This window comes from Cherax quadricarinatus, chromosome 18 (assembly GCF_038502225.1).
Source record: "Cherax quadricarinatus isolate ZL_2023a chromosome 18, ASM3850222v1, whole genome shotgun sequence".
Lineage (NCBI taxonomy): Eukaryota > Metazoa > Arthropoda > Malacostraca > Decapoda > Parastacidae > Cherax > Cherax quadricarinatus.
Genome location: NC_091309.1, coordinates 41,764,754 through 41,783,206, shown reverse-complemented (window position 1 = coordinate 41,783,206; position 18,453 = coordinate 41,764,754). Strand labels below are relative to the sequence as shown.

The window sequence follows — 18,453 nt, the reverse complement described above, 5'->3', positions numbered from 1 at the left end:
GTTTTCATTCATTTCCTTAGTTTCTTCTCACTATTAAACAAAACTTGCTTTCAATATTTATAAAAAAAAGTGACATGTAAAAATAAGAATTCATTATTTTTTAATTATGACAATGGGACAGAAACTGGTGTAAATATAGGGTTATTCTTAAGTGTTTAATTAAAAAATAACATCGTGTGAATGCCTACATACATTCAGCTCTCGTAGTGTAGTGGATATCACGTCTGCTTAACACGCAGAAGATCCCAGGTTCGAGTCCTGGCGAGAGCAGTAACCAGCAGTTACTTCACAGTTAGTGATAGTTGTGTTCACATGGTGTTTATGACTTTTTGCAGTATATTTCACTTTTACTTTAGCTAAAGACAGGAGTATGCCAGTCCTATGTGAGCAAAATGATTCATGGTATATATATCGAAAGATACAGTACATATCTTTCAGAGATAATATATAAATCAGAAAGTTATTTTAATCCTAGTTTAGGGTAATAGGTATTCTTGATGTATTGAACAGTAAATTGTGGTTTTAATGACTTACGTGAAGTCAGTAGCTGCACGACCCGAGAGAGTTATTTCTCTTATTCCATTACTACTGTCCACTGTACCTGAATGTATGCATGACCGTAGTAACTCTTACTCAAAACTCTCAATCAGAAGAGAAGCTGCAGTTTAACAACCCCGTCAAGAGATCCAGTAGTTATAATTCAACATTTTTAACTGGTCAAGGAGCTGGAGACCAACACTTTTACAATGAAACCCAGGAACAGGAACTCAGTTTAGTCAAATATTCAAAACTGCAGTGATTATAATGGATTATAATGGACATAGGGAGCACCTGTCTAATCTCATCTGGGGTAATCTAGCTAATTATTTTATTAACCATGATCATACATATGAATTTTTTCCTTAATGTCCTCAAAGTGTATGTATATTCCCCAGGAAAAAAAATTAGTTCCAAAGAACAAAGATCCCAAATGAAAGAACTGGAGACTAAAGCTTCTCTTAGGAGAGAAAAGAGGAATTTATAGACGCATCAAAAGAGGAAAGGTTAATCATATTGACCAATATGTTAGTTTTAAAGAAGAAGAGAGTTAGGAAGGCTCAATTAGACTATGAAATTAAAATAAAGGTTCTTTTAAACGTGTAGGACAAAAGTCAGGGAAAAGAAGAATCACTGATAACTGGGGATGGACAGACTTAAAGTAAAAGGACACAAGTGCAACTAATGTGACATTTTATTGTGGCAACGTTTCGCTCTCCAGGTGTTTTATCAAGCCGTTACTGCTTGACAAAGCTCCTGGAGAGCGAAACGTTGCCACAATAAAATGTCACATTAGTTGCACTTGTGTCCTTTTACTTTACATATTGTTGGTAATTCTACCAACATTCACACGATGGACAGATGACTGATAACGAACAGGAAACGTGTTGTCTAATGGTTATTTCTTGTTAGTCTTTACACAAGAAGACGTAAATGATATCAGAGCAATTAACAATTATTCAGTTTCTGAAGAAACCAAATTAACTATTACTACTGTTACGAGGGACATGGCTATTAATCAGGTAGATAAATTTTAACAAAATAAGTCCTAAGGCCCCAACAAGTTAAGGGTGCATAAAGAATGCAAGCAGGAACTTAGTCAGCCACTTACTAGCGTATTTAATACTTCCATCCAAACTGGTGACAAGTCAATTCCATCAAATTACTGTCAAATAAGCCCGATGTCTCTAGTGGGCAAATTATTAGAATCACTTTTAACTGATATTATTATAAGTCACCTTGACGAGTATAATTTGATTAATGAATCTCAGCATGGGTTCACGAGAGGTCGTTTCTGCTTGACAAATTTACTGACGTTTCTCAATAAAACATTTGAGGCAGTAGAAAGTGATAAAGAATATGGTAGTGTTTATTCGAATTTCAGTAAAGACTTCGATAGTGCCTCACAAAAGACTCTTAAGGAAAGTGGCAGCTCATGGTATAGGAGGTAAAGTTCTAATATGGATCGAGGCATGGCAGGATTTCCGTATTTTATAATTTGCTAGAATTACCGACAATACGTAAAGAGGACAGAAGTGCAATTAATGTGAAATTTTATTGTGGCAACATTTCGCTCTCCAGAAGGTTTGTCAAGCCGTTAGTTGCACTTGTGTCCTTTTACTTTACAGTGTTTCCATTAATGAGGTAAAATCTGAATGGGAACTGGTCACTAGTGGCGTCGCACAAGGATCAGTTTTATACCCACTGTTGTTCATAATTTACATTAATGACCTTGATGAAGATATTACAAGTGACATGAGCAAATTTGCTGATGATACAAAAATAGGCCGAATGATTGATTCTGAGGAGGATACCAGTGAACTCCAGGAGCATTTGGGAATGTTAATGTCTTGGTCTGAAAGAGACAGATGCAGTTCAATATGGGTAAGTGTAAAGTCCTAGTCCTTGGGAATGAAAATAACCCCCGAAGTTATAAACTAGGTGATGCAGAGCTTGGTCACACAAAATGCGAAAAAGACTCGGGAGTCATGGTGAGCAGAAACTTAAAGCCAAGACAACAGTTCCTAAGTGTGCTCAGTAATGCTAGCTGATTACTAGGATATACTTCAAGAAATATAAGTAACAGGAGTCCAAGAGTTATTTTACAGCTCTATACATCACTAGTAAGGCATCACCTGGCCTTACTAGTGATGTATAGATCAGTTTTGGTTGGATATAAATTCATTGGAGAATATACAAAGAAAGATGATCAATATGATTTAAGATAATTCAAGAAGTATAAGGAATCTCCCATATGAAGATAGAGCCTTGAATCTTTATTCTTGAGAGACGTACAATGAGAGGAGATATCATCGACATATGTAAGTGGATGACGGGGTTAAACAAAAGCGATATTAATAAAATACTGAGGATATCGAATTAGGTACGAACCAGAAATAACGGATTTAAGTTAGATAAATTTAGATTTAGAAAGAACATAGGTAAGTATTGATTTTCAAAGTTGTCGATGCCTGGAACAGTCTACCGAGTAGGGTAATCCAGGCTAGGACTCTGGGTAGCTTAAAAATGAGATGGGAGTGGGAGGGGCTGGGTGTGATTAGTGTCGTGGGTAAGGAAGTAAATTCTTGGGGAGCTTTGAGAAGGCCTTTGCGTAGGCCTTTTGCAGTGTTCTTCCATTCCTATGTTCTTATGTGACACCGGGACTGAAATTGGTGTGAACATAGGATTTTTCTAAGTGTTTAAAATTTAACACAACCTTTTAAAAAGAAAAAGTCATAGAACTTTCAATACCTTTAAACTGCAGAGTAACACTGTGTGTATTCCCAGAATACACTCAGCTCTCGTAGTGTAGTGGATACCACGTCTGCTTAACACGCAGAAGGTCCCAGGTTCGAGCCCTGGCGAGAGCAGTAACCAGCAGTTGTGTCACACTTCTAGTGGTAGTTGTGTTTACATAATATTTATGATAACTCTCAGTATTTTCCACCTTTACTTTGCTAGCGACAGATGTGTGACATTCCCACAATAAGTACTTTCCTTAGTTAACAGTCTGATTCAGGAAAAATACTTCGAATAATATATATTTTGGGGCAAATAAATTGTAAATTTATGTTAATCCTAGTTTATGGCGTTAAAGTTTTTTGATGTTATTGAGTAGGTAAACTGAAGCCTTAATATCCCTCATGTATTCAATAGATACAACAAAATGTGTTGTTATTGTAGCTGCATGACCCGAGAGAGTTATTACTCTTATTCCATTACTACTGTCCACTGTACTACTGTCCACTGTACCACTGTCCACTGTACCACTGTCCACTGTACCACTGTCCACTGTACCACTGTCCACTGTACCACTGTCCACTGTACCACTGTCCACTGTACCACTGTCCACTGTACCACTGTCCACTGTACCTGAATGTATGTTTGACCATAGTAACTCTTACTCAAAACTCTCTAGAAGAAGAGAAGCTGCAGTTAAGTGAGTTCATTTTGGTACAGGTTCACATAAAAACAATTATTATACGTAGTAACATTTGTGTAATTTTCCTGGGATAACCCAGAAAAGTCAGTGGCTTATTTCCTTTGGGGTCGTTGTAATATCTGATAATTTAAAGACTAGCAGTAAGTTACTGTACAAATCAACCATGATTATAACCTTCAAAGTTAAAACAGCTAAGGAACTTAACTGTGTGATAATCACTTACAATAAATGGAGATACAATAGGAATAAGGATAAACTGAGTTATTTACAGTAATAGGTACACCAGTGTTAGCTATACAAGAAATCACTCTCCTCCCTTCCTGTAGTTCCACTCATTAGGAAATGGGAAGAAGCCTATTATGTCTCAGTGCTGGAGACAACGATGTTAGCAGACATAGGAGTGAGGACCTGATTACCAAGTGTAGGTCAGCGATAAACATAATTAGGAAGAAAGGAAGAAGCCCTGTAATATGTGGCATTTTGCCGAGGAGAGGAGTTGGAAATGGTTGTCCAGGGCAACTGGTGTCAATTGCTGGCTGAACAATCACTATAAGGACAAGACAGTACCATGTACAGACAACTGGGACCTTTTCTATGGCAAAAATGACATACATGCTAGGGATGGAGTTCACTTAGCTAGGTCTGGGTTGGGGGTACTTGCCAGTGCAACAGAGGAAGCTGTTAGGGCTATAAACTAGAAATAGTGGCATGAGTTTTTGGGAAAAAAAGCAGTGAAATACGATGCAATAGAACTGGGAAGGATGAATTCTCAGTGTAGCGATATTGTGAGTTATAGGGAAACCATTTACAAGCAGAAAGAGGAGGAGTTATTAGTGAATAATGGAAAACGAGTGGCACTGATAGCGATAGTGGAGGAACAGGAATGAACAGAAAGAGAAAAGACAAGAGAGTGTTTCTAAATATATATTATACAAATAGTTGTAGCGCTAGAAACAAGATGGATGAGTTGAGATTAGTTGCACTGCAGGTAACATTGACGTATTTGCCATAACTGAGACTTGGTTTATTATGAAGAATCAGGACATGCCTGCTGAATGTCACATTCAGGATTTTCAGTTATTCCACACTGACAGAAGTAACGGGAAGGTAGGCGGGGTAGCACTATATGTTAAAAAACATTTAAATTGCTTGAGATAAATGGTGCAAAATACCGACACGATGCAAAAATAAACAGATATGCAGTATAATGTGATCCTTTATCGATTACACTTCACCCACACAGTGAGCTTTATCAAGTCACAAACACATCTACCTGGGTGAATGTTGCTGTTTAATGTTCGCCAGTACATGGCCTGGTACGGGTCTTAATCATAAGATGACCCGTCAATGGTGCAGCATGTAAGCTGCAGGCTGGGATGTAGCAGAGGTTCGTGGTCGCAGTTGCAGTGACTTCCTCACTTCATTTCAACTTACCCTCGCTCTACAGAATGTAACTCTCTGGACTCTGGAGATCGTGGTAGGAAGGATGGGTCATGTAGTCGCTTTGACCATTCTCACAGTGAACATTCATGTCAAGTGGAGTTCTGATTACAGCCCTATGGCGGAGGAAAAAAAATGTTGACCAGTGTAATAGGAACCTGTGAACGATGCTGGTTCGGGTTATACTGGATGTGCTGGTCCATGGAATTTGTAGTCTGCCGTCTCATCACAATTTCGAAGATTTTTATGATATGAGAAGTTAGGGCTACTGATCTGTAATTTTTAGCTAGTGCTCTACTGCCTCCCTTGTGCAAAGGAGCTATGTCCGCACTCTTCAAGGCTTCCGGTATTTCACCTAGATCTAAGCTCTTTCTCCAAAGAATACTGAGGGCTCGTGCTAGTGGTACTTTGCACTTTTTTAAAAATAGGACATTCCATTAATCTGGTCCAGGTGCTGAGTGAGTGGGCATGTTATCAATTTCTTTTTCGAAATCTATGGGATTTGTACTGATGTCAATTAGGTGGTCGGCGCGGCCTTCTGCTGGAGTGAAAAATACTTCTCCCTTTTCTACCTTGCTGTCATTTAGTGGGTTTCTGAACACTGACTCATACTGTTCTTTTAGGATTTAAGTCATTTCCTGTTCATCGTCAGTATACGAGTCTCCTCTCAATAATGGACCATCATAATGGTCCAATCATAATTATGCTTGTACTTTCTCTTTGTCTGCATAAAAGAAGATTTACGAATACAGATATTAGTTAATTACCTTTCGAATCCATTATACAACCATTAACATTATTTTAAAGGTGACCGAATATGTTGAGAGAGAAATGTTAAGATGGCAGGTCTGTGATCTTTATACATCAGTCACATCTACTCACATGAAGCATAGTTATGATGGATGAGTTGAGTGAATACACTTGTGAGGCTTGGTATTTATAATATTTTAAAGATTATTGGTAATTTGTAGAAAACATAATAAAAATAATATTCCATTAATCAAGGTGTGCTACTTTTTATGCTATTAATAGCATTGTCACTTTATAATGAAACACACACACACACACACACACACACACACACACACACACACACACACACACACACACACCAGGAGCTAAGACTCGACCCCTGCAACCACAAATAGGTGAGTATACACACACACACACACACACACACACACACACACATATACACACACATAACGACATATAAAATACTGAGAGGAACTGACAAGGTGGACAGAGACATGATGCTCCAGAGATAGGACACAGCAACAAGGAGTCATAATTGGAAGTTGAAGACTCAGATGAGTCACAGGGATGTTAGGATGTATTTCTTCATTCATAGAGTTGTCAGGAAGTGGAATAATCTGGAGAGTGGTGTAGTGGAGCCAGGAACTATACATAGCTTTAAGAACAGGTATGACAAGGTTCAGGGAGCAGGGAGTGAACCTAGTGGCGACCAGTGAAGAGGCGGGGTCAGGAACTGTGACTCGACCCCTGCAAACCACTACTAGGCGAGTGCACATACACCAGAAAGGCCCATGTGGGCAGGACAAAGCTACTGGTTGTGGGTGACTTCAATCATAAAAAAAAATCAACTAGCAAAACCTGGAGCCACATGGAAGACCAGAAACATGGAGAGCTAAGATAATGGATGTGGTACTGGAAAACCTCATGCATCAACACGTTTGGAACATTACCCGAGAGAGGGCAGAGGATGAACCAGCAAGACTGGTACTAGTATTCACCCTGAGCAGTGCAGATGTTGAGGACATCACATAAGAAAGGGCCCTTGGTACTAGTGATCACGTGGTTCTAAGCTTTGAATACACAGTAGGGTTACAAGTGGAGAGGGAAGCAAGAAATGCAGGAAGAATAAAGCCAAACTACAAGAGAGACAGTAAATGAGATGACGGAATATGTGACAACAATATGTAAGGAAGCAGAGTAGAGGTTTGTGCCCAAGGGCAATAGATATAATGAGAAGGCCAGGACGAGCCCTTGGTTCATCCAAAGGTGTAGAGAGGCTAAAACCAAGTGCGCTAGAGAATGGAAGAAGTATAGAAGCCAAAGAACACGGGAAAACAAGGGGAGTAGCCGAAGAGCAAGAAATGAATATGCCGATTTATGTAGATGAATGGTTCAGAGAACCGACAAGTTGAGGTAGTCAGTCCCTCAAGGTGAGGGACTGATTACCTCAAGCTTTCTCCTGTTCTTCACCATTCTCCTTTGTATGGACTGATGAAGCCACTGTGTGGCGAAATGATTCCTCATTAAAGATACCCAAATGTTGCACATGTGTCTAATTTATCATGCCTAGGTATGGAGGGAGGCCCAACGACAGTACGAAAATAACATGGTAGCGAAAGCCAAGTCTGACCCGAAGCTGTTGTACACTCACATCAGGAAGAAAACAGCAGTCAAAGACCAGGTAATCAGGCTGAAGAAGGAAGGAGGGGAGTTTACAAGAAACGATCCTGAAGTTTGTAAGGAGCTCAACATGAGATTCAAAGAAGTATTCACAGTGGAGGCAGAAAGAACTCCAGAAAGACGGAGAGGTGAGATACACCAACAAGAGCTGGACACGTTACATACAACCGAGGAGGAGGTGAAGAGGCTGCTAAGTGAACTATATCTCAGAGGCAATGGGGCCAGATAACATCTCTCCTTGGGTTCTGAGAAAGGGAGAAGAGGCACTCTGTGCACCACTAGCAACTATCTTCAACACATCTATCGAAACAGGGCGAGGTAGGGAAGACAGCAGATGGATAAGCTAAGATTATTTACAAGTGCAGGTAATATAGATATTGTTATAACAGAGACATGGTACAACTTGAAAGATAGAGAAATGCCTTCTGAATGCAACATACAGGGTTATAAACTATTCCACACTGACAGGGTCAACAGGGAGGGTGGTGGAGTGGCGATGTATGTCAGAGAAAATTTAAGTTGTTGTGTAAGACAAGATATATAAGATATAAGATTAGAAACATCGGACACAGAATCTGTTTGGCTACAGTTTCTCGAGGGTCGTGAAAAGTTAATTTTGGGTGTGATATATAGGCCCCCAAACCTTGATAGGGAGTGCAGTAAGCTGCTATGGGACGAAATTTTATCATAAGGCATCTAGATATGAAAATGTTGTGTTATTGGGACAGGAAATCTCGAGTCCAGGGACTTTCTTGATACAGTTCAGGATTGCTTTTAAAAACAGTTTGTGACAGAACCAACTGGAGGAAACAATCTGCTTGACTTGGTTCTTGCCAACAAAGAATCACTAATTAATAATCTTGGGGTTAATGATGAGCTATGGGACAGTGATCACAAATCACTTAATTTCAATATATCATGGAATTACCCAGATAACTGCAATCAAGTCTCTGTCCCAGACTTCCGCTTGGCCGATTTCATGGCACGGAGAAATTACCTTGGTGGGCTCAGTTCGTATGCCCTGACTATGGGTCAGGTTGGTGGTGTTGGTTAACAACATGACTTTTTCAGAGCATAATCCTAGCTGCCCAGACAACTTTTGTTCCAAGTAGGGAAATTAGATCCAACAAAAATTATCCCAAATAGATGAACAATAGATTAAAACATCTCAATGGCCAAAAGAGAGGCATATATAGGCATATCAGAGGAGGGGATGGGCAGTTAAGAAATCAATATATTCAATTAAAGAAAGAAAAAAAAAGGAATAAAAGCAATAAGTTATTATGAGACTGAAGTCGTAAGGGATTCAAAGACTAACCCAAAAGGGTTCTTTCAGGTATACAGAAGTAAGATTAGGGACAAGATAGGCCCACGTAAGAGTAACTCTGGTCAGATCACTGACAGTGATAAGGAAATGTATGAAATTGTCAATACTTACTTCCTCTCAGTTTTTACTCAGGAAGATATTAGCGAAATTCCACAAATAATAAATTATATAGAACAGGATAATAAACTATGCACGATTGGGTTAACTAGTGACATGGTCCTCAGACAAATAGAGAAATTAAAACCTAACAAATCCCCAGGCCTTGATGAATTGTTTGCAAGGATTTTAAAGGAATGTAAAGAGGAACTTAGCAAACCTTTTGCTAATCTTTCCAACATATTACGACAAAACTGGCATAGTGCCAGATAAGTGGAAAATGGCAAGTGTAATATCTATTTACAAGGCAGGTGATAGGTCTCTAGCTTCGAACTATAGACCAATAAGCCTTACTTACCTCCATAGTGGGAAAATTTGTGGAATCAACTGCCAAGGCTATTCGTAGCCATCTTGAAAGTCTTAAATTAATTAATGAATCTCAGCACGGTTTTAAAAAGGGGCGTTCTTGTCTTACAAATTTACTAACTTTTTTCACTAAGTTATTAGAGGAGGCAGATCATGATATTGAATATGATATTGTGTATATGGACTTCAGTAAGGCTTTCGATAGAGCTCCATATCAAATGATATTGAGGAAACACGGAATAGGAGGAGAAATTTTTTCTTGGGTATAGGCATGGCTGACAAATAGGCAGCAGAGAGTTTGCAAACATGGGAAGAAATCAGAATTGGGGCACGTCACAAGCGGGGTTCCACAGGGGTCGGTGTTGGGCCCCATGTTGTTCACAATTTAAATAAATAACATAGATTAAGGAATAAATAGCGACATAAGCAAATTTTCTGATGACACCAAAATAAGCCGTAAAATTCATTCTAATGAGGACACTAGAGCACTCCAGGATGATGTGAATAGACTGATGCAATGGTCGGAGAAGTGGCAGATGCAGTTTAATATAGACAAATGCAAAGTTCTAAATGCTGGAATGGACAATAACCATTCCATATATAAACTAAATAATGTAGACCTTAATATTACTGATTGCGAGAAGGATTTAAAAGTTCTGGTTAGCAGTAACCTGAAACGTAAACGGTCGCAGTGAAGCTAACAGAGTCCTTGGCTTCAGATCAAGAAGCATAAATAATAGAAGTCCTCAGGTTGTTCTTCAGCTCTATATATCCTTGATTAGGCCTCATTTAGATTATGCTGCACAGTTTTGGTCACCGTATTACAGAATGGATATAAATGCACTGGAAAACGTACAGAGGAGGATGACAAAGTTGATCCCATGTATCAGAAACCTTCCCTATGAGGATAGACTGAGGGCCCTGAATCTGCACTCTCTCGAAAGGCGTAGAATTAGGGAGGATATGATCGAGGTGTATAAATGGAAAACAGGGATGAATAAAAGGGTGTAAATAGCGTACTGAAAATACGTAGCCTAGAGAGGACTTGCAGCTATGGATTTGAACTAGAAAGATTCAGATTCAGGAAGGATATAGGAAAGCACTGGTTTGGTAATAAAGTTGTGGATGAGTGGAACAAACTCTCGAGTACCGTTATAGAAGCTAAGACGTTGTGTAGTTTTAAAAAGAGGTTAGATAAATACATGAGTGGGTGTAGTGGGTGTGAGTTGGACCTGACTAGCTGGTGCTACTAGGTCAGATGCCGTGCTCCTTCCTTAATTGGAGGTAACCTGACTGAGTGGTTCATTAGTATAAGCCAGGGGTTGACATGGACCTGCCCCACATGGGCCAGTAGGCCTGCTGCAGTGTTCCTTCTGTCTTATATTCTTATGATCTTATAAAATACTGAGAGGAATCGACAAGGTGGACAGAGACAAGATGTTCCAGAGATGGGACACAGCAGCAAGGGGTCACAATTGGAAGTTGAAGACTCAGATGAACCACAATGGTGTTAGGAAGTATTTCTTCAGCCATAGAGTTGTCAGTAAGTGGAATTGTCTGGAAAGTGAGGTAGTGGAAGCAGGTACCATACATAGCTTTAAGAAAAGTATGATAGAGTTCATGGAGCAAGGAGAGAGTGACCTAGTATCTGTCAGTGAAGAGGCAGGGCCAGGAGCTATGTTTCAACCCCTGCAACCACGATTAGGCGAGTACAATTAGACGAGTACACACACACACACACACACACACACACACACACACACACGAGTGGGGTCCCACTGGGGTCAGTTCTAGGACCAGTGCTATTTTTGATATATGTGAACGACATGATGGAAGGAATAGACTCTGAAGTGTCCCTGTTCGCAGATGATGTGAAGTTGATGAGAAGAATTAAATCGGACGAGGATGAGGCAGGACTTCAAAGAGACCTGGACAGGCTGGACATGTGGTCCAGTAACTGGCTTCTCGAATTCAATCCAGCCAAATGCAAAGTCATGAAGACTGGGGAGGGGCAAAGAAGACCGCAGACAGAGTATAGGCTAGGTGGACAAAGACTACAGACCTCACTCAGGGAGAAAGACCTTGGGGTGACCATAACACCGAGCACATCACCGGAGGCACACATCAACCAAATAACTGCTGCAGCATATGGGCGCCTGGCAAACCTGAGAATAGCGTTCTGATACCTTAATAAGGAATCGTTCAAGACACTGTACACTGTGTATGTTAGGCCCATACTGGAGTATGCAGCACCAGTCTGGAACCCACACCTGGTCAAGCACGTCAAGAAGTTAGAGAAAGTACAAAGGTTTGCAACAAGGCTAGTCCCAGAGCTCAAGGGAATGTCGTACGAGGAAAGGTTAAGGGAAATCGGACTGACGACACTGGAGGACAGAAGGGTCAGGGGAGACATGATAACGACATACAAGATACTGTGGGGAATAGACAAGGTGGACAGAGATAGGATGTTCCAGAGAGGGGACACAGGGACAAGGGGTCACAACTGGAAGCTGAAGACTCAGACGAGTCACAGGGACGTTAGGAAGTATTTCTTCAGTCATAGAGTTGTCAGCAAGTGGAATAGCCTAGCAAGTGAAGTAGTGGAGGCAGGACAGTAGTGGAGGTATGACAAAGCTCAGGAAGCAGAGAGAGAGAGAGGACCCAGTAGCGATCAGTGAAGAGGCGGGGCCAGGAGCTGAGTCTCGACCCCTGCAACCACAATTAGGTGAGTACAATTAGGTGAGTACACACACACACACACACACACACACACACACACACACACACACACACACACACACACACACACACAGGAAACTTATGAAGCAAGAAGACAGGGAGAGAAAAAATTGATTGAAAGTATGATGCAAGCATGACCAAGGTGATAAATTTTCTGAAAATAGGGGGGTTTGCAAGAGTAAAAAACTGGCCAGTCAAAGTGATTTTCAAGGCAGAATTGGCTTGAAACAGGATCCTGCAGGAGACAGCTCAGCTGAGGGACATATCAGTGTACCGTAGGGTGCATATTGACTGTGACAGAACACAAGAAGAAAAGCAGAAACTGAAAAAGAGGACACAAAAATGCAAAGAGGAAAGAGAGCCAAAGACAGGCAAGAGAACCCAGACTCAGGAGGAAGAGCAAATACAACCTCCCTCAGAGCCAACTACAGAAGATCCTCAACCCCAACAACCCCAATGCAACCAAGCAATTTAACCCAAAACTCACACACCATACCCCCTGTTCCCACCCCCCTCATCACAAACTATACCTTCAGAGCAACCTTTCATAGTTCCTCACCAGGTCTCCCACTTCCCCAACCCCAACATACTCCCCAGACCACAGTTTTAGAAAAGGAGTTGTAGGTCTGGTATACAAATGCTGATGGAATGACAAATAAATGTAAGGTGTAGCATAAAAGAATCAAGATGTCCCCAGACATCATAGCACTCACAGAAACGAAACTCACCGAGACGATAACAGACGTAATCTTTCCACCAGGATATCAGATCTGAGGGAAGATAGGAGAAGCAGTGGGGGGGGGGAGTTACACTGTTCATTAAAAACTAATGGGAAATTGAGGAAATGGAAAGAATGGACGGAATGAGCTAAAGAGACTACATAGTAAGAATAGAGTCTGGGGGCCATAAGGTGGTAATTGCAGTGATGTACAACCTGCCACAGAACTGAAGGCCAAAAGAAAAATATAAAGACAGCAACAGGGCAATGGTAGGTATTCTAAGAAATAGTGAAGATAAAATACCCGAAATAACTGGTGAAGGCACCATTGTTAGTACTAGCACTGAAGATAGTAATGAGACAGGAAAACACACACCACCCGTAGGGAATACAGTCACAAAAAAATCAGGCCTACGCAAATTCTATGCATTAGATATCTGCAAGCATGGAATATCTGGAAAAACAGATGGGACGTGCAACTATGACCACCCTAAGAAATGCTGTGCCCATATAACAACAGGAGAATGTAACCTTCCATCCTGTAAGCTTTTCCACCCTGAAATGTGCCACTCTTCAGTTCAGGAAAGAAAATGCTATAATTTATATTGCCAGGCACACCACCTAAAGGGGACAAGAAGACACAGAACATCCAGACCACTGGAAAATCTAGGTAGCCACAACCACTCCAGAGAAGTTATTTTTAGCGCCAGAAAGACAAAAAAAAAGTAGCAGGAAATGACAGAAATCGTACACTAATTTTGATAATTTCTGGAGTGCAATCACGGTCGACGGCTTCCACTCCACAACAACAGATATTAGTGACAGGAAAAAAATTCCCCCTTCCATACCATCAACACCACCAATTCGACGATATTCATTTTTGCAAATATACAGGGTCTAAAACCAGCAATGAACAGCAAAATATCTTTCATCTGTGGACTGCTTACAGAGTCAAACGCAATGTTTGCGGTTTTCACAGAGACCCACATAAAGGATCACTTTGACAATGAAATATGGATCCCGGGTAATAACCTATATAGATGTGACTGCGCAGTTGAGTATAAAATCGTGAGTTAGTCACTTATCATAAACCCCGGTGATATGCGGACCTTTGAGTCCACACACGTAAGTTTGTCAGTCATCAGTGAATGAAATATGCTGACATAACACCCCCTAGGGTTAATTTATAATCTTACAAATTATAACTCATTTACAGCCCGTTGAGAGATAACTTCGACAGCTTCTCAAGACCTCGTCTGCAGGGGCGGCTATGCAGGCAATGAGTTGTCTTTCTAAGTTAAGTACAAACTCTTTAAACTTAGCTGGTAATGCCATTTCTCAACATATTGGTCGTGCTCGAACCGGATAAAGGCCACACTGTGGTCCAAATACGTTGTACTACAGTGTACAAATAACCTACGAGCCAAGGTCCTTCGAAAAAAGCTGTAAAACTAGTGTTTTTACAATATAAATCAGTATAAATGAGTCCCTCCAGACTCAATCACAGAGAATGGGCAGCCAAAAGAAAAGGGGCGCTCACCCAGCGTTCACCCAAAGAAAACGGGAGCTGGGTGACTCACCCAACAAGAAAACGGGGGATGGCACCCGGCATCCGCTGCTCCAAGCTCGAAGAAGTGCTGACTAAGACAACAACAACCCAAGTGATGTTCGGTTTGTCTGAGTGTATATACACATAGTGTTTATAATGTTTATAGACAGAAATTAAGAGACAAGATTGTGTTAAAGTTTGTTTCTTATAGATCTACATGTTATATTAAAGGAACCATATATAAAAATGTAAGTTTTCAAATATATATTAACAGTGACATTTATATATGTGTAAGTAATATTCACGTGTGATTTACAGTTATACAGTGACTTTATAGTGTATAGTGAATGAAGTATATAACATCGTTATTTACGATTAATCATCGTGGTCAGGCTGACACAGCAAACTCAAGCCATAAACACCAGACACATGTACCCTGTACCCTTCATGGTCATTGACCCTGAGGTTAAGCTTAGTAGGTCAGTAGTGTCTGACTCGATTATTGCTGACTTAAGCATAACAAAAACTCAGCTGTTTATAGCAGTACAGTGATTTTTAAACACTCTAAGTGTGGTGCTAGAATTTTCAGTATACCATTAAAATGGCTTGTTTGAAAACTCAGTTTCAGTCTTTACAGACTAAGATTACACAATTAGAAAATCTAATTTCAGTCTGTATAGGATTATCTCAAGATACAAACATAGATTTTGATGATCTTGAGGTTAAATTTGAATTACTTACACAACGTCTGAAAATAATTAATTCAGACTATACACATTATGAAAAGAAATTTCTTGAATCAGATCCATCTGAGGATGAAATTAAAAATGTTTTGGATACTTTTAGTAATCAACAATTAAGGTGGACAGGAGTACAGGCTATCTGCCGCAAAACTCTGTCACAGAGACCTACTGTAACTAGTGGTCAAACACCTGTTACACCTGTAACAACAACAAGTGTCCCATTACCAAGCTTACCTACATTGTCATTACCTATTTTCCAAGGTCATAATTATGAAGAATTCATTAGTGGGTTTCAATCCATAGTAAATTCACGAACTGACATAGATGAGATTGCTAAGTTCAATTATCTTAAATGTCTGTGATGAATGGTTTTGAAAACCGACAAGTTGAAGAATTGAGACACTTATGCAACACATGGGAATCTTTATTGAAGAAACGTTTCGCCACACAGTGGCTTCATCAGTCCAATACAAAGTAGAAATGGGTAAGGAGAGTAGAAGTATGAGGTAATCAGTCCCTCAACCTGGATTCGATGTGTTCAGTCCATCACTCTTGTAGTAAGTGATGGACTGAACACATCGAATCCAGGTTGAGGGACTGATTACCTCATACTTCTACTCTCCTTACCCATTTCTACTTTGTATTGGACTGATGAAGCCACTGTGTGGCGAAACGTTTCTTCAATAAAGATTCCCATGTGTTGCATAAGTGTCTCAATTCTTCATCTTAAATGTCTTGTGAAGGGAGAACCCTATGAACTGATTAAGTCATTTCCGGTGGTTAAAGGTAATTATCAAATAGCCTTACGTGTCTTAGCAGACAATTACTTTGATGCTGACAAGGCCAGAGTTAGACATGCAGTCTTAATATCAAGCTTGAAGCCACCCAGACATTGTTTTTCAGACTTACAGGCATTTAGAATTACATTAGACAATAGTCTCAGATCTCTAGATGCTAAATATGACCTAAGACAATGTGATTGGTTTATCAGTGGTATTGTACAAGATAAGTTGTCACCACAAACTATTGAACGATTAAATATTATGTTCAACAAATGCTATTTCACTTGTGAGGAAATTAGCAATGGTTTACAAACAATAGTTTCATGCATGCAAGCAACGAGACAAGATGAAAAATCCACAAATCCCGTGGATAACAAACCTTCAACTCAGTATAAAAAGAGTATACCTACTCCCACTAAACCACAGAATGGGAAATCCCATATAGGCATTTATCAGGCTGTGAATACAACAGACAGTAAACAGACTGTCATACATAAACGTACTCCAAAATGTGTACTTTGTGATGGAACACATTGGGCACAGTATTGTAGTCAATACACATCAATGGAGGCACGTAAACAACGTGTTCATCAGCTGAAAATGTGCATCAAGTGTTAGGTGAACACAAGGGAGGAAAATGCTCACTGAAGAAGTGTTTTAAATGCAAGGGTATGCATCATACAGCATTATGCCCAAATATTTTTGCTGAACAGCAGCAGACTTCCACAGAATCAGGAAGTCAACAAGCAACAGCATTAAATGTGAGAGATAAGTTTAAAGCAACTACTCTCCCGATAGCTCGAGTTGAGTTATCTAATAAATTACACAAAACCAATGTGCTAACACTATTTGATCAAGGCTCACAAAGGTCCTTCATAAGAAGAACAGTGTTGCAGAAACTGAATAAACAACTCTATGCCAAAATACAGTTAGATATAGCTGGTTTTTTTCCACAATTCTGGTAAACAGGCATATGACCTAGCCAGAATCACTATTGGTCTAGGAAACAGGAAAAAGACAGTAGAAACTGTGGTAGTAGATGATTTGCCTAAGCCTGTGCAGATCCAGGGATTAAAAGAAACAGTTGCAGCACTGAAAGCAGCTAAGATCAAGTTAGCCTGTCCTGACATACAGATGGACACAATTAGTCCAATTGATTTAATCATTGGAAGTGATTATTATCACTGTTTTGTGCAAAATATAGTAAGTAAACATGATGTTCACTTGCTGAAAACAGCAGGAGGCCACATGATATGTGGTCCCATTCCCTCTCAAAGTGGGAAAGAAGCTGATATTGATTCAGTGGAAAATGTACTAGTTACGAGAATAACCGCTGATCATGTACCACAGCAAAAATTATCATTACTGGAAGAAATGAATGAACCAGTTGATAAGTTGTGGGATTTAGATGCGATAAGTATTGATGTAAATAAACCAAGCCCACAAGAGTCTCAGACTTATAACCAATATTTGGACACTGTCAAATATAAAGATGGACAGTATTGGGTTAGGTTACCATGAAAATTAAATCCACCACATCTGCCTAGCAATTATCGCATGGCTTTCGGACAGATGAAGGCACAAATACATGAGCTCAGGAAGAATCCAGAGCTACTGACTGTCTATGATAATATCATACAAGAACAGTTGGACAATAAATTCATTGAGGAAATAGTCGAAGATAAGTTGAAGACAGAAGCTCATTATCTCCCGCACCATGGAGTCAGAAAAGATTCTGAAACCACTCCACTACGTGTTGTATATAATTGCAGTGCACGTGCAAATAAAGATGTAGCAAGTCTTAATGACTGTCTGATGACCGGACCCTCACTAACTGAGAAGCTTGGAGACGTGCTTATGAAATTTCTCACAAACCCATATGCCTACACGGCTGATGTTTCCAAAGCATTCTTAAGAGTAGGACTACAAGAAATAGATAGAGATTATACTCGATTCTTGTGGCCTGAAAATCCACATGATCCTCAAAGTCCTGTGAAAACTTATCGTTTCAAATCAGTATTATTTGGTGCAACATCCTCTCCATTCTTACTAGAAGCTACTCTAAATACACATTTGAAGAAATCTGAAAGTCCCTTCAAAGAAATCTTAAAGAAAAGTTTCTATGTGGACAATCTTCAAGGTAGTGTGAATAAAGAGGAGGATTTGAAATCCTTATACAGAGAAGCTAACAAGGAGATGAAAGAAGCAAATATGTCTCTAAGGATGTGGAATACAAATTCAAAGCAATTAAGGAAACTTATCAAAGAAGATTTCACTG

At 39.9% G+C, this 18,453-nt stretch overlaps 2 non-coding genes across 2 annotated transcripts; both read left to right on the top strand.

Moving 5' to 3' along the window:
- The first annotated feature begins 197 nt into the window (after positions 1-197).
- TRNAV-AAC (transfer RNA valine (anticodon AAC)) lies at positions 198-270 on the top strand. Its single transcript has one exon. It is a non-coding gene; the product is annotated as a tRNA-Val (tRNA).
- Positions 271-3,334: 3,064 nt separating this feature from the next.
- Positions 3,335-3,407, top strand: TRNAV-AAC (transfer RNA valine (anticodon AAC)). The gene has a single exon. It is a non-coding gene; the product is annotated as a tRNA-Val (tRNA).
- The last annotated feature ends 15,046 nt before the right edge of the window (positions 3,408-18,453 follow it).